Source organism: Ambystoma mexicanum, chromosome 12 (genome assembly GCF_040938575.1).
Source record: "Ambystoma mexicanum isolate Mex_15411 chromosome 12, UKY_AmexF1_1, whole genome shotgun sequence".
NCBI classification, from domain to species: Eukaryota; Metazoa; Chordata; class Amphibia; order Caudata; family Ambystomatidae; genus Ambystoma; species Ambystoma mexicanum.
Genome location: NC_090936.1, coordinates 1,019,044,514 through 1,019,066,103, shown reverse-complemented (window position 1 = coordinate 1,019,066,103; position 21,590 = coordinate 1,019,044,514).

Here is a 21,590-nt window from a genome sequence, read left to right as displayed (position 1 = left end):
CAAAGTCTTTGAAGAGGACAAGTGTGAGGGAATGCCCACTGTCTATGTGGATGGATGATCTCACCATGTTGACAACAACAGAGAAAAAGAACTGGTGGCCGGCGTAGGGAATGCATGGGTGAAGGGGTCCCCAGAACCCTCCGCTGGGTACAAAATTGGTCCCCGAAGTAGTCAGGTGGCAGAATTGATGGCGGTGCATCAAGCCATCCACACTGCTGTCCAACATCAACTCCACAAACTGGTCATAATCACAGATTCAGATTATGTACGGAACGGGTTCGTGGAGCACCTGGTTAATTGGAAAACCAGAGGCATGATATGTGCTAATAACAAACCCTTGAAACATGGGAGGTTAATTCAAAACATTGATGATCTGGTCACCTCGAACGGGATGACCATCTACTGGAAAAAGATCAAGGGTCATTCCAAAGTAGAGGGACCAGACAAAACTGGAAATGACTTAGCTGATCAGCTGGCCAAAACCGGGGCCATCCAAGGGAGTCTAATAGAGATTGAGTCTCTGTTGGGGGAAATCCAGTTCACTGCTATCACTAGGTCCAAGACAAATGTTCACAATGATCTTTCAACTGCACAATGGAGTAAGGAGACCCCAGATGCTGATTTGATTACGGCTCAAAAAGGGGATCCAATAATTGGTAAGTTTTACCAACACATTAAGGACCCTGAGAACTTTCCCCTGACGGATACCGATTATATTGGGAAAGAGGACCTTAGAGTGTTGATGAAATGTCCAAAAATGTTCCGAATCCAAGACGGTTTGTTGGTAAGGAAATCCCAAGCTGGCCATGATCAGTGGGTGGTCCCTCCCTCATTCCGAAGCCTGATGTTAAGTCACGCCCATGATGCGGACACTGCCGATCATAGGGGGTTTCATACATCACTTGAGATCTTAAGAGAGGTTGCATACTGGCCACACATGGGGCAGGACCTCGACCAATATTTGAAGGGGTGTCTTGTGTGTGCACAATTTCAGCCAACATCCATCACACACCGGGCACCTCTCCAAAAGAGGGGGATGACACTGCCATGGTCAGATTTGCAAATCAACTTCATAGGCCCTGTGATTCGCTCCTCTAGGGGAAACAAGTACATGTTGAGGGTCACATGCTTGTTTACCAAGTGGGTGGAATGTCTCCCGGCCCCAACTGCAAGGCAGAAACAGCAGCTGCCCTGATGATCAACCACATCTTTTCGCGTTTTGGTCTACCCCAAAGGATTGAGTCAGACAGAGGTAAACATTTTACCAGCGAAGTAATGACTAAGATGTGGGAGATACTGGGGGTTAAAAGGAAGCTACATATTGCTTACCGGCCAGCCTCTTCTGGTGCAGTAGAGAGATACAACAGAACCATAGTGAGCATCTTAAAAAAGTTTGTGGCAGATTCTGGGCCAAGTTGGGATACCCGATTACCTCTGGTCCTAATGGCCATCAGATCTACCCCTTCATCTACAACCAAAATGTCACCATTTGAGCTGATGACTGGACGCAAGATGGTGCTTCCCCAGCATTTTCTCTACAGGACCCAAGAGCAGACATTGATAAATGCCTCCACAACTCATGAGTATGTGGAGAATTTAAGGAAACACCTTCAACATGCTTTTGCCTATGCTCAGCGGAATCTAGAAAGATCAGCTGATAGCATGAAGACCCATTATGATTTGAAGACCACCCGGAAAGAATACAATGTGGGAGACCGTTTGAAATTATAGACAAGATCTCCCCAGTCGCTTACAAGATCCGCATCCCCAAAGGTAGTTTGGCGGAAGGGGAAGAGAAGTGGGTCCATATTAATCAGCTAAAGTGTTGCCATCCCAGGCACACTCTGCAGCAACTGGAGGAGTCCTCTGCAATACCAGACGGGGCCGCTCCAGAGTAATTCAGTTCCAACCCTAAAATATTCCACATATAGCCTATAAAATTCTATGATTCTTGAATGCAAACTGTCTCCTGATACAAAAAATGTATATGTTCTTGTCTCCTGAAAAGAAAAATGTATATGTTCATGTCTTTTGATTTATAAAATGTATATGCCGCCCCACTATATCAATAGTGGGGAGAAATGTCTACGAATAGGTATTGCCGCTTTGCTTTGTCATCCTAGGAGAGATGAAACCATGGAGACTGACCAAGGAAGACGACCTGGGGACCGGGAGCAAAGATCCGAGGGGCCCGGGGTACCGCCCAATACTCCCATCAGGACCGGCGAGGAGAACCGATCGATCCACCCTGATGGAGGAAAAGATGCTGTACTTTGTCATCTGCGGAATCGGAAGAAGATGATGCGGACATCCCAGCGCGTGGATCAAAACATCCTTTGCACCCGACTCCCCCTCGACTCGAAATCAAAGCGCAGTTGGGCGGGGGGTTTGTTGGGTGTCCTGACCCACGTTTGGACTATTATGCTGCAACATTTGGTGCTGTGGGCTTAGGAAATCCAAGATGGTGGAAAAGCCCACATTTGCTCCAGAATCCAGGAGAACTGTGCAGTTTTGCGCACACCAAAATGGTCCCCTGACCTGCCTCCCACCAGTGCAAAGAAAGATGGTTCTGTTCAAAACCCGTTTTTATTAATGTCAAAAATTGCTAAGATCATGGGCCCGAAACCACCAAACAAAAATCCAACTATGGTTCAGTGTTTTACTTTACTCTACTACAGATCCACATCAATGCCATGTCAAGCAAGGATCATATACTATCAAGTAAAATCCTTTCTATTTGAAATGTATTAATTCAAGACAGCTGTCAAAAATAGGTGCAGTACCGGCATTGGACACTGACCGGCGCTGACGCTCTATAAATCCTGACAGGAGAGCTGTCTTGCAGAACTGGGCAGTGAACAGAAGGGGGTCTTATGTAATTAAAAGTTCAAAAGACTGGCCTTTCCTGAGAACTCTTAACACCCCAGAGACCCACACCAGGAGGCAGGATATCACATGGCCCTGTTGATTGAGAGGGAGGGGACTTCCCTGCAGCCTGCTGGACCCAACACAAAAGACCCTTGCAATTGAATGGGGTATGCTGATTTTGGGTGTGGACTGTAAACAGAGCTCTGCCTGGAAGGAGAGACATGTGATCCCTGACTCCCCAAGTTCCTAGGGGCGGGCCAGACAGGACTGTGGATTCATATTGCAGCAAATATATGTTTAAGTTAAATGCTTCTAAAATCTTGTATTAAGCTCACAGAAATGTACAATTTGTGGATCCTGAAAATGAAAAATGCCCTCACGATTTGAGCCCAAATTCCACTTTGTACGGTGTTCTGGGACCGAACCCCGCTATTTATTAATATTGCAGACACTGTGTTTAGGATAGAGACATAGTAATTTCCAGTAATATGCTCAGGGAAGGGGTGCAGGTCTGTGTACATTTTGAGGAAAAACCAATATGGCAAAAGTCACTAAAAAGCACAAAATGTTACCATTTGTGAACCCAGGCTCTGAGGGGGATCTGAGTTGGGTGAGAGTGTATCTTAAATTAATCTGTGAAATGTGTATTTAATTTCAACAACGTGTGTATCTGGGAAACCTGTTAGTTATGAAAAATTAATTTTCTAAGTAAAAGCAAAGGGGTGTTTCTTCTATAGACTGTAAGACTCTGACTCACTCTGACACACTATCCCTTCTCAAATCAGGTCACAGAGAATCCTTGACCTATCAAATCATGAGAGGGTTGGGCATGCAGAATGAGCCGACCCACCCACTTTCAAAACACATAAAAAGAGACTGCTTGGACAGGCAAGATATTCATTTTCCATTTTCTTGTGGAGCATTTTGCCAGACCACACAACATCTAGAAGGAACATCCAGAACTTAGACTCCAGATAGACTACAGAACTTAAAGCAAAGGCCTAACCCACAAGCTGAGAACTCTTCTCAGCAGGCCTTCAGAATCCAGCAATCCAACCAAACTATTCTACAGCCGGGCGAGCTGTTGGATTCTTTGCAAAGAACTTTTGCCAGAACCGGTAGCAGACCCAGAAAGCAGTGCTGTATCCAGAATCCACTTGATCCAGACCAGCAGAACCAGAGACCAGACCGCTGTGAAGTGCAGAGCAGAGCTGACCCAGAGAGTTGTGACTTCAGAACCACCCGCCGGAGTCCAGTCCAAACCTGCTGACCAGACCCTGACGGCCTATTTCAAATTCATAGTGTGAGTACTCAGCCAGAACTGTGCAAAACCAATCTCTTAGTTTAAGATAATCTAATTCAAAATATTGTGACCTATTAGAACTGCATCATAAGGAATTGTGTGTCCATCCTGTTGATTCAAACCTTCCAAGCGCATCTGTCATTCTGAAACTGTAATTTAATTTCTGAAAATCTACCTCCACTAAATCGTCCATATCTCTTGAACCGTTTGTGCTAGGAACTTTCCAACAAGCCTAAAACCGACTTGCTACTCCTTATAGTTTCTCCGTAATCGCGATCGACGCACTCGGAAAAAAGTGCTGCGAATTGACAGTTTGCTTCATTTCAACCACGTGTAAAAATATCTGTCTTTTGCTTCCATTACTGAATCCCGTTTTCAACCTGATAACCATCCCTGAATCATTGGTAGCGCTGACCTGAACTGATTTAAAGTATCTCTCACTCACCCAGAACCTCTAGAGGGAATTAAAAGCATTTTCAGCATATTTTTCACTTCATTGCCACCACATTTAAAAGGATCTTGCCTGCTTTAAAATCATACCTGTTTTCCTATAAACTCGCTGGGGGGAACTGGAAATTTGTATTGCATTTTGTATTCCTGAGAATTGTGTGCTCTCCTTCCATCTCCTTATCTTGCATAGGGGGGGAGGGAATTGTCAAAGAAAAAGTGATCATATTATCTTTTGTTGAAATCATATCAGGTTTATTTCTGTGCTGCATTTTTCTCTCATTGCTTTCCTTGAAACCATAAAACTATTTTCTGCAACCTTATCCTATTATCTATTGTCGATCAACATTATATTCATATGCCTAAGTGTGATATCAAATATTAATTAATTATAAAAGTGTGATATATATATATATATTGTTTAATTTTTCCAATAAATCTTTTAAATTGCAAAACAAACCTACTTCTTGGCTCAGTGAGGTCAGGGGGATTCAAAGAGAGTGGTGTTATATAAGGGTTTATCGTCCAGAGTATAACTTGTCATAAAAATATATAAATAAGGGCTTCCCTTGAGCTATCCCAGACAAGGCACTGACTTAGTGGGAGTGCTTGATTGGAGTCAATTGACACTTTCCAAAATCTGTAAATCTGTCACAATTCGACATATATTTTTCTGCAGGAGATGTGGTTATTGGACAAGCTCTTTAGAGGAATGCTCAATATTGTATTCAGCAGCCTCTAGAGATGAAACAGGTAGACCAAAGGATGGCCTTCTTACAGCAGTAAAAACCATTTTGTCGGTTGTATGTATAACATACACCGGTAAATGGGAATCATTTTTGACTATAGACATGGTATGGAGGGACAGCAGAGTGAATATTGTAAACATTTTTTTAGTTCTGAACCTCTACTGGAAGCTGTGGGATATTAGCATTGGAGGTATGTTCCTGTCCCTCACTGATCTCATAGAATCCAGGAGTTTGTCTTTGGGGAGAAATTATAATCGCTGGGTACTTTAATGCGTCTTGTTTACATAATCCCCCTCAAGGCATTTCAGCTCACAATAAAGCTTCCATTGAGAAAGGTTTGTCCATCTCTAGACTCATGCGCTCTTGGGGTTTGGTCATGCTAAATGAAAATATGAAATCTGATTGGCCGGCATGTCCTCCATAGTATAGAGGAATTCCTTCAGGGGGCGTGGCCGAGGCTCATATAGTGCACACGTGACTTGCCTGAGCTCCCACCAGGATCCTCACATATGATTCTTGAAGCGGTGTAGAACTATATTTTTGGCATTTTCCACAACCATCCTCTGGTGGTGTATGGCAGCGGCCAGATCCTGACTAATTGCAGACAAAAACCGGACCTCCAGGAGCCTGTGACAGCAAGGCGTCCACCCTGAGCATGACCCAAAATGGCGACCAGAAGGGCTTTCAGACCTACCACAGCCCACTGAAGGTGCTGAGGAGATGCTGGCTGACTGAATTGCTCTGGGCGGCTGTGATTGCTATGCCAATCCAGGCCCTGTACTGGCCCCCACGTTGGAGAGATTGCTGAGGTGCTGCCCCTGGACTAAGTCACAGCAGGGCTGCAGGGAGGAGTGCCCCCTTGACGGCGTCGGAAGAAGACCAACACGATGAGCGCTGCAGTGCGGAATATGAGAATGCTATCGCAGGGCCAGATGAGCCTGTGTTCAAAGACGTTTTTATGGGAAGGCAAAAGGAGCACTTGCCTATACCCGCCCCCTTTAAGGGGGCCCCACAAGGCAAGCTGATCTGAAGAAGTAAGATTGCATTGTTCACCAGTCTTGAATAGCACGCGTCAGGATATTTTAATGGGTGCTGCTGAGGCTCTAAACTCATTTCCTTTCTGTTTTGTCAAGTGTATTCTGCCTTGATCAATTCATCATGTATTGTTTTCTGTGTTCACTTTGGTATACATAGTTTGTGTGTTCCTTATGTCACAACTTGGTAGCATTCTTTCCTTCCTGCAGGAAATATGTTGATCATGTGCAAAGGGCAATGGTGAAATGCATATTGATAAATTGAGTGCCACAATGGTTCAGAAGTTAGCTCAGTGTGTGAAACACCCATTGCAGAGATATAAGTTCATATGCAAAATTGGAATATCAGATTCCAGCAAGGCTGGCTGAGCATTTCCTATGTGTGAAGTTTATAAACCTGCCTGCATATGTACATGGGTTTGCAGAACAACATCTGCTATTATCAGCAATGTACCTGTACCAGATAGGGGTTGCTTTAAAAACGAACATATCATCTGTATGGTGAAGGTCTAGAAATTGGTTTGTTGGGATGGGGTGTTGTAATACCTAGGCAATCGCCTCCAACAATGGCATAAACTGTTAGTCCAAGAGGTGAATAAGTATCCAAATTCAAGACTATGGAAAAACCGCATTCATGTTTGTATCCTGGATTTGCCAGCAGACGATACAGGGATCCTGGTCAAATCATCTAATATACCTTACATTACTGTGCTGTCTTCTGTGAGGTTTGCCTTCTTGCATGCTCCTGGTATCGTTTAGCCCATTACTTGATCTTTCTTCTCATGTAGGCCATTTGGGTGGAAGGGTTGGTAGACAGAAGAGAGCGGACCGTATGTTGCAGGCCTCAGGCAAGCATATTTTAAGGTCTGCTTGTTTGACACAAAAAAACGGTTTGCTTTTTGGTAAAAGTCAAAGGATTTTATGCAGGTTTATAAATGAAAATTCCACAAGCCATTGTTTTGGAAGTATTTAAAGCTTTAAATGATGATGATGATGATTTAGCATTTATATAGCGCTACGAACCATCTGAGCGCTCCTTATTATTACAGTGTGTGGTGTTCATTTATCGACCCCAGAAGGATGAATGGCTGAGTTTGGCCCTGCCAGGATTCAAACCTGAGTTGGCAGGCCCTAAACAGATGTCAAAGCGAGCGCTCTACTCGCTGTGCTATCTGACTGGCTAAAATACAATACAAAATACAAATTAAAATACAAAAGACAACCCCGAATTAAATTTGTTAAATCACATTGATTGCTATGCTGGTTCTTATATACATCCCGTGATGATGGAGAGAATGAAGCTAGAATCATTCCCAATTTGAATAACACCCTTCTATAATATTTTGTTTAAAAATAGTCATGTTTGGTAATGTGATTTGTGTACTTTCCAAGTCTGTTTTTTAAAAATAAAATGAGATTGTTTTAGTTCATGGTAAGAACTGGAAAAGAAAGTGTTCAAATGCAGAAATTGCAGAGTTGGCACAAATCCCAGTTTCACCCCTCCGCCCCTTAACCAATGTGTGATCCTGGGCATCTAATTTAATCTTATATTGCCTAGCCTCTCAATATTGCCAGTCGCTAAATCCTTCAAAATAGTCAGCCCTTCCGAGTGATATCCTTCTCATGTATGATCTTCATAAAAGCCTTTTTCATGGTTTCACTGTGTTAATAGTGAGCATATTTATATCGCACACCACAAGCATTTGTTCCTTTGATATCTAATGGCAACACTATTTGAAAACCAAATCCCACTTCTAATCTCAGTCTGTCTGGATAAAGACACCTTCCTGGTAGCTTCTAATCTGCCTCCACTATCCATGCTATGGTATGTGTAGCGTTCTCCTTCCTTCCAATTGGTCGTCTCTATCCATGCATGAGCACTTCTGCATTCTGTGAGGCAACTAACGTGAGTTCTCTGTCTATTATGGGTTACATGTACCTTTTATGTACGGTTCTGGATTAATACTACATCTACCTTCCTGGATGTTATTGATAAAAAGTATCCTGTATGTACTAGAAAAGTAACCTCTTTGAAGACTGCTAATGTTGGTCTTCAAATGCTACTTGTTTATCATTCTGATTAGAGCAAGAATTAAGAGGGCACGGGGACTTAAAGGGAATAAATGTGCTTATTATGCTGCAAGACAGCATATCAAACTATAGGTTGTGAGCGTGACGGGTAGAGGGTGGGGGGTGTGACCAGTATTCTTGATCCTTTAATTCCTTTGGTTTGGTGGAGGGGGCCCAGAAGATGTATGTGCCCAGGGCCCCAAAAGTGCTTAAGATGGCCCTGCCTTTGGTTCACTGTTTTTTTTTTTTTTATATAAAACTAGAGATGCAGGGCATGCAACACAATCCCATCAGAAGAACAGCGCATGTTTGCGCTGTTGCAGGTACCCCCGATGCAGCATTGGGGTTTGCTGCTCACCCGGCACACGTCTACCGCATGTGAAAACACACGTGGCCCCTGACGTCCCTCCTACCTACCCTGACACAAGACGGGCAGCCCTGAATGAGAGTTGGTTGTCATCGGACCCCTGGGTCTCTCTCATTACACATCAATCTTTGGTGTCCTCAAGGGGGTAGGGAGCGGACTTCAGGGTGCTGGTCTTCCACAAAGCTCTGACCTGTGGGAGGTTTTGTGGAATCAGTGCATGCACTGACCTAGCGAGAGATCTTATGGCAACCACAGGAACGTTGGAACTTGTGCTGATATAGCGCCTTGTATTGAACTGTGCTTGGTAAGCAGCCCATTGACTGTGGTGACTGTAGCCTCTGAGGGATCACATAACAAACTTACATTTTACCCCCTGGGGTCATATCACAAGCAGCAGAGTGTTACTGATATCTGTGCACATAACACAAAACAGGAGATCCCTTTGGCCTCTGCATGCTGCAGGGCACCTTTCTGCTGCGCTTCGCGGCTGCGCACACTGGCAGAGCAGACTAAGGATTGGAAGCATATTTGGGATGTCCCCCACCAAAAGAAAACAAAAAGGCTTGATTATGGACTCCTTTGCTGGGCAGGCAAAAAATCGGGAGACAGCTCCCCCTGCGGGACTGACATCAACTGAAGCCCAGAGGTCACAATCAGAACCCCAGGACTCTAAATTACTGGCTGCCATTGCTGATTTGAGAGCATCAATAGAAGGCAGAAGTGATGAGGTGAGAGTAAACATGCAGTTCATCTGGCAGGACGTACGCTCGCTAACAGAGAGAGTCACAACAGCAAAGACGCTCTTGAGTGAAACGTCCACCACCACTGGAGACCTAATAATAAGGACGAAGGCAGTGGAGGTGAGAAATGCTATGCTGGAATCTCGAGCTGAGAACACAGAGGGACGATCCTGCAGGAACAATGTGAATGTGCTGGGGCTGCCTAAAGGAATGGAGGACCGAGACCCAACCAACTACATTGAAAACTTACTTCTGCAGGAGATAGGCATGGGCAAGCTATCACAGGGATTTACTGTTGAAAGAGCCCATCGATCCCTCCAGAAAAAGCCTCGACCTGCCTCATACTCCAGGCCAGTCATTGCTAGGATTCTAAATTTCAGAGACAGAGAAGTGGTACTGCAGTTCTCCAGAGATGGTGGAAAAATACAAAGGGGCAGCACTACTGTAGTGATATACCCTGATTATACACCCATGGTGAAGCAGAAGCAAAACACGTTTGTGCCCATCAAAGCACAGTTCCGACGACTGGGAATAAAGTACGTGCGTATGTACCAGGTCAGGTTGAAAATAATATACTGAGGGAAACATTTTTTCAGTGGCAGCAAACATATTGTTCAAGCACAATAATCTAGCAAGTGAAGGTGAGGGCGGAGCCCATGGAAACAATTAAACTGCCTCCTAAATAGATGTTACCATGTGGGCCACAATGTCCCCAGCTCACTGAGGGAGATGGAACCTTCTCCCTTTTACAGAGACCGATCGCCTCTGGCTGAGACCCAAAGGAACAATGGAACTGCACGGATGGTCCTGCACTTACCAACGAAGTAGAGACTTGGAGGTCCGACCAACATGGATCTTCACTTGGCTCTATCAATTGGGTCAGGTTACCACTACATAGACATCAGCAATAGTGGGGGTGGAACATTGTCGCCCACCGGTTGGTGCTTGGACAGAACCTCCTGGAATTGGTGGTAACTGCCGCCAGCCTGTTGCTGGACCCTTATCTCACTACCCAATGGCTAAGGACAGCTTTGGTGGTACTAGTACTTCTGAACAGGAAAGTCTTGTTGGGCGTTGTTTATTCCCCAGGCTGGGGGAAATGTTGTATTTGTTATGTTTCGTTTGATTTGTAGAGCTCAAGGAAGGTGTGCATGGTGAAGAAAGGAAAACTATTGGCGGAGCGGGCTTCAACCTGCTGTGTTGTTGCTGGTTGTAGTATCAGTTGATACCAGGACATATAATTGGGAAGCCGAGCAGCGTGATGTGGGAGGGAGCTAAATCACATTGTAAAATGGTATGTGCAGAAAACATGGTGAGGTTAGAAGCAGACTTTTCCCATGGCATCACTTACATTTTTATCCTGGAATGTGAGGGGACTAGGATCTTATATGCGAAGGAACAGGGTGAGGTCCAGTCTTCGTAGGAGAAAAATATCTGTAGCCCTACTACAAGAGACTCACCTACTGCTGGGTGGTCAGGAACAGCATTTAACGAGATGGGGCAGGACTTGGTATAGCTTCACATTTTCACAGTCTGCAAGGGGCATCCTCAGTTGGGTGGTGGGTGTGGTCCATTCCAGCCACTAGAAGTGGTGACTGAGGATTGATTGATTGATTGATATTTTATTTCTATCGCGCTCGTACACAAGTGTTTCAGAGCGCGACAAGGCAAGGGAGGGGAACAGGGGAGAACAAAACAGCAATCTCACTAGGCCCAGTGACATTGAGAACGCGCAAGTGCATGGGAGGGGGGAGGAGAAAAGTGCATGGAAGCAGAGAGAACTGGAAAGTGCGAAGCAGAGGAGAAACAGATAAATAACAATAAATAAATAAATAATAAAGGCAACAAACAGTGGTAATGCAGCCAGCAATTTGCAAGTGCTAGGTTTAAGGCAGCAGACAGGGTAGGTCTGATAAGTGCAGGAAGAAAAGGGGGGGCTGTATGGGTACAGATACTGACCCCAGTGCAGGGGGTGGCCCGAAGGCAGTGCGGGAGGGTGGCAGGATGAGCAGGTACCTGGGCCCGAAGGACAGACGGTGGCCAGTTGCACGGTGCCAAGGGAGAACAGATCAGCAGGGGAGAGGGGGAGCGAAGGCAGAAGAAAATAGTACGGTCTTGAGGTGCTTCCGGAGATGGTTCTCCTCAAGTTTTAGAGTGGCAGGGAGGCTGTTCCAGAGGGAAGGGAGGTATGCAATCCTACATGGCTACATGGACCACCGAGCAATCTGCATTGTAAACTCGTATTTGCCTAACAACATGATCCTAACACATGTGTGTGCGCTGAGCAGTTTGATTGCACTGAGGCATGATCAGGAACGTAATTTCACCAAAATGCCAGGGCTAGTGGAAGTGACATCATACGACCCTTGACCTCTGATGACATCACAGTAAGTGATGTAATTTGACTCCAGACCGAAGTGATATCACGGGAAGCGATGGAACACCACCTTTCACCCCTTGACAAAACAAGAAGTGGTATCACATAGCATTGTACCTAAGTACAGTGCAAAAAATATGGTTACGATATCACTATAATGTGATATACATTTCAAACAAGAATGGATCGCCATATGTATCACTGAGATCAGTGTGTATAGACCCATATTAACAAATTACTGTGAATGCAAGCAGACGTCCATGGCCAAATGATAATGATGTGTTATTATTAGCAAGTACGCTTAAGTGTTTTATATAGAATACATTCAATATCAGCAAACCTGTGTTGATACTCATTTATCGACCTCAGAAGGATGAAAGGCTGAGTTGAGGTGTTAAAGAACAGATTAAATCAGTCACTCATCCCCTGAAGTGTGCGTGAAATAAACCTTTAATGAGTCTAGCAATTATTATATAGAATTCCAGAAAGACACCTCATTTGGTATTCCTATTATTTCTTATTTAGAGTCACTGCTAAAAGTATTGGACTTGTAGAACCATGTTCTTTTTTTGTCTTTTTTTTTAAGAGTCCTTAACAATAAAGCCAGCTACTCCAGAAGCAAAGAGCCACATGGCGCTGGCCACAGCCCAGGAGCTTACAATGAAATTAAAAATGATAAGAAAAATAAAAGTTATTTTTTTTCGGGTTTTTTTAGGGGTAGCAAGGGAGATCACAGGGGTAGCAAGGGAGACCTCAGGGGCCGCAGTTGCGACCCTTGGCAACCGCTAAACGATGTCCCTGGGCATGATGTAATGTTATTATGGGGTGGTGATTTTAACTGTGTGTGGGACGTTCATCTGCCCAGGTCTCATCCTCCCCGATGAGGTACTCCCCAAGCTACAGAAGCTCTAAACATGACCCAATCAGAGCTTGCTTTAATTGATATTTGAAGGAAATTGCACCTGGACACCAGGGGATACTCCTTTTATTCGTCCCCCCATAACCGGAAAACTAGAAAAGACTATGGGCCTCATTACACAGTAGGTGGTAAGGGTTTACCGGTACTGGTATTTTACCGGTACCGGTAACTCCTTACCGCCTTACTATGAGGTCCCTTTGCCGGTTGGGGAATTTAATGCTTGCTTTGTGCAGGCATTAAAAACCAACCCGCAAAGGAACCAGTGGAGCTAATTACGGCACCGCAATTTGCGGTACCGTAATTAGCGCCTTCGCCATTCCCATAGAGCCCTATGGGGCAAAAATGGGAATGGGGAAGGGCAATGGTGGAAGGGGGAATTACCGCCCCACCAACCTTGGAATAGGGCGGTAATTCCCCTTTCCACCAAGGCGGTGCCGGTATTTTACCGGCATGAACCATGGCGCTAATAGCGCCATGGTTTACCGCCTACCGTGTAATGAGGACATATATATTTGTAGGAATCGAACACCTAGCAAAATTCACCAGCGCAGAAAATATGGAACACACAATGTCAGATCATTCCCCGCTCGTGATCACATGGGTAACGCGGGGTCCCAGGGCCCCATTCCGATGTGACGCATGCCAGCAGATGCCCTCAGTGATGGTCCCTTCAGGGACTAGCTACGTAAAACTCTTGAACACTATTTGGAGACCAACATAGACTGCTGGGGCACTGTTTGGGAGGCAATGAAGGTGGTGGGACAGGGTGCAGTCAAAGCCAGCGCTGGTGGCATCCGCAGACAGTTAAGGGCAGATTTGCGGGAAATGGAGGGAGAGATTACTAGGACGGAGACTCAGAGACAAGGCAAGACCACCGGAAGGAGATCTCGCTGAACTGAGACTGCAGTGAGCACAGGCTTGGGGGAGACTGTCTAAATTCGACTATGAGGCACGTGTGGCGCAGATACATACTGAAGGAGACAAATCCGGTAAACTACTGGCATGGCTATGTAAATGTGACGACGCTGCTATATGATGAATGCAGTGCCCCATGGCGGTCCCAGACTGCCATCAGTGATATTTCCACTGCATTCTACACCCAGCTGTACAAGCATGAAACACAAATATGTCACAACTAAATAAACGCTGACCAATTAAATGTATCATCTATGCGGATGATTTGGTGCTGATGGACAGAACCCAAATTGAGCTTCAGCGCCTTCTAGTGAGTCTACAAAAGTACATGGTCCTAAACGAATTGACAATAAACACTTCAAAAACAAAAATTGTGTCAATTGGAAATGTAAAAAGCAAGAAAGATAAAGCGTTTAGGTGGAAAATCGCCGATTCTAACATCTCTTCTGTCGATTCCATAAGATACCTAGGGATCCAATTCAACAACTCCATCCGTGAACAGCAATGGGTTGACGAATTAACATCAAAATTGATGAAGCTCGCTCTTCAAGGAGCAAAAATCAACAGGAACTATGGAAAGTTTTCTCTGGAACCTGTCCTTAAATTCTACCTACAAAAAGTGGTACCAATAATAACCTTCGGGGCTGAGGCCAGGTGGAATATAAGTGAGCAAACATGGCATGTACTGGAAGGTCGCTTCTGGCGGAATGTATTGAGGTTGCCACAATCAACATCGATGACTATCCTGAGACACGAACTGGCCATAAACTCACTGCACATCAGAGTGGTGTGGAATTCAATTGCCACAATGCGTAAAATGGCCCTAAAGTCACCAGCACCGGCATACAAAATCTTTGCCAATGAATATTTTCCAAACAACCAAATCGTACTGAATACATGGTTTCGCAAGTTACTGGCATTCTTAACGGCAAGATCTATTAAATCGCCCGCAGCTTGCCAAAAAGAAACTCGAAAATTGGGCCTGGATTGTCAACAATGAATCACGACAAAAGCTGAAATGAACAAAACTTGTGGGAGGCGATCACAGGAAACTAAATGAACCAGCACGCTACTTACTACATTGTCCATATCGTCATCATCGAGAGCACTTTCTTAGGTTTCGGGCGAATATTCTAAAAACCAGAGAAATTCTTTGGCAAAGAAATGATAAATCTATAAAAGATAACCTTTGCCGCTTCTGTGGACTGGCTACTGAAACATCTAAACATCTGCTAATCGAATGCAAACAGACAGTCAGCCAACGCTCACTGCACCTTGGAAAGTTTGCTCCCTTGGACGAAGATGTGGATGGGTGGTGGGCTAGGATCATCTCTGGAAATAATATAAAACTTGTGTGCGCAACTGTGAATTATCTTGACGTGACTTTGAAAGCAGATGCTTAATACTTTTGATTAGTCTTCGTGCTGGTTTTCTGGAGGGCTTGTGGAGTTTTCTTTTCCTTTTTTCTTCTTGTTGTCTCTTTCTTTTTGAAACAAAAGTTTGAATCTTGCGTTCAAACTGTAGATTCATTCAAATAAAAAAATAAATTAAAAAAACGCTGTGTTCCATCAGATCCAACTTCCAAGACTCATGTTACCAAGGAGTGACCCGCCACCAGGTTAACGTAAAGCCCCAACTAACCTAATAGCAAGGGTCGGGACTGTAACAAATGCTAACACATCCATATCTAAGGTCCGCCCACCTGATGTCCCACTGTTACCAAGATTTCTATGTTTGGAGGGAACATTTTTGTCACACCCCTAATCCTGTATGGATTAAGTCTTTGGAGGCTGAAACTATATCCCTGTGTGAGGAATTCATGCCAGCTATTTCAGTATGAAGTCATCTAGTGGTTCTTGCTCACAGGGAGGTGCATCTGTTGGGAATTGAGCCCGCTTGCCCGGTGCAAGCTCCACTGCAAAGCTCCTTTTGGCATACCTCCTCCTGATGGCCTACATGACAGTAGTATGCTGCTAGTGTCATGTATGTTGATGTATGCAGGGTTTGTGAGTTCAGAGGGGCATGCTGTCTTGGAATGCCTACATGGGAGCTGTGTGATTGTTCTGCTGGTGTCAGTTGGACTGGGTGCTAGTAGGGTCTGGATGGCCCTGTGATTGTGTCCCTATATATCTACCAGCCAGAAATACCTCTTAACTTACATGTTCTTCTGGATCCTGTGTTCTCTGCAACTTTCCAGACACTGGCTACTTCACTCACCAACTTCCCCAACCAGGAATATATTCCTTGAGACAAGCATGTCAAGCATGGCAGACCAAAGCCGCCCGTTATGTTTTAGTTTTACAACATGTAAAACATATAATTTGGCCAGGTGTCAGGGAACACTTAAACTTGATCAAAGCTATATTTTCTGAATCACATTACTTTGGTTACAGAGTTGTATGTTTCACCCAGAATTACAGAGGCCTTCTGAAAATTCTAATAGAACTAGTAGCTCACTATTGTATGCTTAGTGGGAATCTGTGCTGTGAGCATCTGCATCGTTATTTCAGACATGCAAAACTAGGTACGTGAAGTGAGAGAAAGAGTTCTGAGAGCAGCAGTTAGACCTGTGAATGAGATGATGGATGAACAGAGGATAGCAAAAAAATGTGGGCAACGAAAGCCTTCTTTTTGTTAAAGGGGGGCTTGACTCAAAAAGGCACATTTTACATGAAAGGAAACAGAAGAGCCAACAGCTACCCCTTGTCAACCGTATGAAGGAAGGTAAGCCCATAGAAAGCAGATAGCTAGTTCGTACAAATGCTAGCTATTGGAGGCTGCTTGAAGTTACCTTTGTACCTGATGTCTACCCCAGATGGCTACAAACTCAGATGCACATAATACAGGCCTGCATGAACCTTAGGCTCCAGGGTCATCTGTGCATTATCCTTTCATAAAACAACATTTTGGACACTTGTTGAACCCCTTTCCTTTGGGGTTGGGGCAGCCTGAAAACTTCACCACCCATCCCTCAAGAAGATCATCTATCGACCCTAGCAACCCCCGTGCCGGGGAGAGAGATTGATCGTGGCAGCAAAGAGCAGAGAGAAGTTAGCCTACCAGGCATGTGACAATCACGAAAAGTCTCCACTGAGCAGAACAGTACGAAGTGCCAGTGAGCATCATAAAAAATCTCCAGTGAGAAGAACAGGAAGAGGTGACAGTGATCATAGCAGGAAATGCCAGAGAGTAGAAGAGTAAGAGGTGACAGTAGGCGTAGCAGGAAATGATATGATATGATAGGTTATTTATAACATGCTTAATACCCAGAGGTTTCTAAGTGCGGACCCGGGGATTGAACCTGTGTTGCTCAGTTTCGTCTTGCTTCCAAGGCGAGCACGTTGCCGCTGAACTATCCTCCCGAGACCATGCCAGTGAGTAGAACAGTAAGAGGTTACAGTGGGCATCACAGTAAATGGCAGTGAGCAGAACAATAAGAAGTGCCAGTGAGCATCATAAAAAATCTCTAGTGAGCTGAACAGCAAGAAGTACCAGTGAGGATAATGTTAAATGTTAGTGAGCAGAACAGTAATACGTGCAAGTGAGAATCATAAACAGTCTCCAGTGAACAGAGCAGAAAGAGGTGACAGTCAGCATTAGAGAAAATGCAAGTGAGCAGAACCATAAGAAATGCCAATTAACATCATGATAAATGCCCGTCGGCAATACAGTAATAAGTGCCGGTGAGAACCATAAGCAGTCTCCAGTAGGCAGAAAAGTAAGAGGTGGCAATGAGCATTGCAGTAAATGCCAGTGAGCAGAACAGTAGGAAGTGCCAGTGAGCATCATAGACAATGCCAGTGAGTAGAACAGTAAGAGGTGACAGTGAGCACCATAGACAATGCCAGTGAGCAGAACAGTAAGAAGTGTCAGTGAGCATCATAGACAATGCCAGTGAGCAGAACAGTAAGAAGTGTCAGTGAGCATCATAGACAATGCCAGTGAGCAGAACAGTAAGAGGTGACAGTGAGCACCATAGACAATGCCAGTGAGCAGAACAGTAAGAGGTGACAGTGAGCATCATAGACAATGCCAGTGAGCAGAACAGTAAGAGGTGACAGTGAGCATCATAGACAATGTCAGTGAGCAGAACAGTAAGAGGTGACAGTGAGCACCATAGACAATGCCAGTGAGCAGAACAGTAAGAGGTGACAGTGAGCATCATAGACAATGCCAGTGAGCAGAACAGTAAGAGGTGACAGTGAGCACCATAGACAATGCCAGTGAGCAGAACAGTAAGAGGTGACAGTGAGCATCATAGACAATGTCAGTGAGCAGAACAGTAAGAGGTGACAATGAGCATCATAATACATTTCCAGTGAGCAGAAAAGGTAGAGGTGACAGTGAACACTGCAGTAAATGCCAGTGAGCCGTACAGTAAGAAGTGCCAATGAGCATCATAGAAAATCTCCAGTGAGCAGAATACTAAGAGGTGACAGTGAACACTGCAGTAAATGCCTGTGAGCAGAACAATAAGAAGTGCCAGTGAGCGTCATGAACAGTCTCAAGTGAGAAGAAAAGTAAGAGGTGACAGTGAGCATCAGAGAAAATGCCAGTGAGCAGAACCATAAGAAATGCCAATTAACATCATGATAAATGCCCGTCGGCAATACAGTAATAAGTGCCGGTGAGAACCATAGTGCCGGCAGTCTCCAGTAGGCAGAAAAGTAAGAGGTGGCAATGAGCATTGCAGTAAATGCCAGTGAGCAGAACAGTTGGAAGTGCCAGTGAGCATCATAGACAATGCCAGTGAGTAGAACAGTAAGAGGTGACAGTGAGCACCATAGACAATGCCAGTGAGCAGAACAGTAAGAAGTGTCAGTGAGCATCATAGACAATGCCAGTGAGCAGAACAGTAAGAGGTGACAGTGAGCACCATAGACAATGCCAGTGAGCAGAACAGTAAGAGGTGACAGTGAGCATCATAGACAATGCCAGTGAGCAGAACAGTAAGAGGTGACAGTGAGCATCATAGACAATGCCAGTGAGCAGAACAGTAAGAGGTGACAGTGAGCACCATAGACAATGCCAGTGAGCAGAACAGTAAGAGGTGACAGTGAGCATCATAGACAATGCCAGTGAGCAGAACAGTAAGAGGTGACAGTGAGCATCATAGACAATGCCAGTGAGCAGAACAGTAAGAGGTGACAGTGAGCACCATAGACAATGCCAGTGAGCAGAACAGTAAGAGGTGACAGTGAGCATCATAGACAATGTCAGTGAGCAGAACAGTAAGAGGTGACAATGAGCATCATAATACATTTCCAGTGAGCAGAAAAGGTAGAGGTGACAGTGAACACTGCAGTAAATGCCAGTGAGCCGTACAGTAAGAAGTGCCAATGAGCATCATAGAAAATCTCCAGTGAGCAGAATACTAAGAGGTGACAGTGAACACTGCAGTAAATGCCTGTGAGCAGAACAATAAGAAGTGCCAGTGAGCGTCATGAACAGTCTCAAGTGAGAAGAAAAGTAAGAGGTGACAGTGAGCATCAGAGAAAATGCCAGTGAGCAGAACCATAAGAAATGCCAATTAACATCATGATAAATGCCCGTCGGCAATACAGTAATAAGTGCCGGTGAGAACCATAGTGCCGGCAGTCTCCAGTAGGCAGAAAAGTAAGAGGTGGCAATGAGCATTGCAGTAAATGCCAGTGAGCAGAACAGTTGGAAGTGCCAGTGAGCATCATAGACAATGCCAGTGAGTAGAACAGTAAGAGGTGACAGTGAGCACCATAGACAATGCCAGTGAGCAGAACAGTAAGAAGTGTCAGTGAGCATCATAGACAATGCCAGTGAGCAGAACAGTAAGAGGTGACAGTGAGCACCATAGACAATGCCAGTGAGCAGAACAGTAAGAGGTGACAGTGAGCATCATAGACAATGCCAGTGAGCAGAACAGTAAGAGGTGACAGTGAGCATCATAGACAATGCCAGTGAGCAGAACAGTAAGAGGTGACAGTGAGCACCATAGACAATGCCAGTGAGCAGAACAGTAAGAGGTGACAGTGAGCATCATAGACAATGCCAGTGAGCAGAACAGTAAGAGGTGACAGTGAGCATCATAGACAATGCCAGTGAGCAGAACAGTAAGAGGTGACAGTGAGCACCATAGACAATGCCAGTGAGCAGAACAGTAAGAGGTGACAGTGAGCATCATAGACAATGTCAGTGAGCAGAACAGTAAGAGGTGACAATGAGCATCATAATACATTTCCAGTGAGCAGAAAAGGTAGAGGTGACAGTGAACACTGCAGTAAATGCCAGTGAGCCGTACAGTAAGAAGTGCCAATGAGCATCATAGAAAATCTCCAGTGAGCAGAATACTAAGAGGTGACAGTGAACACTGCAGTAAATGCCTGTGAGCAGAACAATAAGAAGTGCCAGTGAGCGTCATGAACAGTCTCAAGTGAGAAGAAAAGTAAGAGGTGACAGTGAGCATCAGAGAAAATGCCAGTGAGCAGAACCATAAGAAGCACCAGTGAGCATCATAGACAGTTTCGAGTGAGCAGAACAGTAAGAGGTGACAGTGAGCATAAAAAAGTCTCCAGTGAACGAAACAATAAGAAGTGCCAACGAGCATACCATCTCCAGTGAGCAGAACACTAAGAGGTGACTGTGAACAATGCAGTAAATGCCACTGAGTAGAATAGTAAGAAGTGCCAGTGAGCCTCATAAAAAGTCTCAAGTGAGAAGAACAGTAAGAGGTGACAGTGGGCATAGTAGGAAATTATATGATATGATATGACCTGTGTTGCTCCGCGTCTTGCTTCCAAGGGGAGCACGTTGCTGCTGAACTATACTCCCGAGACCATGCCAGTGAGTAGAACAATAAGAGGTTACAGTGGGCATCACAGTAAATGGCAGTTAGCAGAACTGTAAGAAGTGACCGTGAGCATTGCAGTAAATGCCAGTGAGTAGAACAGTAAGAAGTCATCATAAAAGGTCTTAAGCGAGAAGAACAGTAAGAGGTGACAGTGGGCATCGCAGTGAATGCCAGTGAGCAGAACAGTAAGAAGTGGCAGTGAGCATCATGGAAATGATCAATGGTCTGAACGCTAAATTGTGTCATAAACAATCACCAGTGACCAGAATATATGATCATTGCCAGATGACTGTATGTGCAGTACTACTATGAGTACTGGCCTATTTTGCGAGATGAAACGAAGGGATTGTGGTCACAGTAATCCTGCCAGTAGTACACGATGAACATCTTGGTTGCACCTTCAAAGGCAGCTTCCATCACTCACCCCCACACATAAAGCAGCAAGGAATACCCACAAAGCCCCACACATGTGTGTGAAAGAATACACTAGTGTCATCATCTACGAACAATAAGTGCCAGTGGGCAACAGATGAACTGTGGCATTATGCAAGCTGAAACTTAAACTTAACTACTGTAAGTAAAGCGCTGTGAATTCCTGCTCGGTGCTTGCCCAGAAGCGATACTCCTATTTATCGAAATTCTTGGAACGCTAAATGTACAGGCCTTCTGAAGTATCATTGGTCTGCAGCCGGAATCTTCCTGCACACTATTATCACAATTTATGCTGACCAGAGTGTTGCAGCGTACTTGGTCCAAGCAAAGAGCTATATAGTAAGAACCGCATGCACTTCCTTCCAACAAACAAGACGTTAGTCCAGGGTCTGCAGCATGTGGCTCTCCAGATGTTTTGGACTACAACTGCTGTCAGCCCTTAACTGCACAATGGTGAGGGATCATGGGAGTTGCAGTCCAAAACATCGGGAGAGCAGCAGGTTGCAGACCCCGTAACAGAGACACTGCATGACACGACAGGAAGAG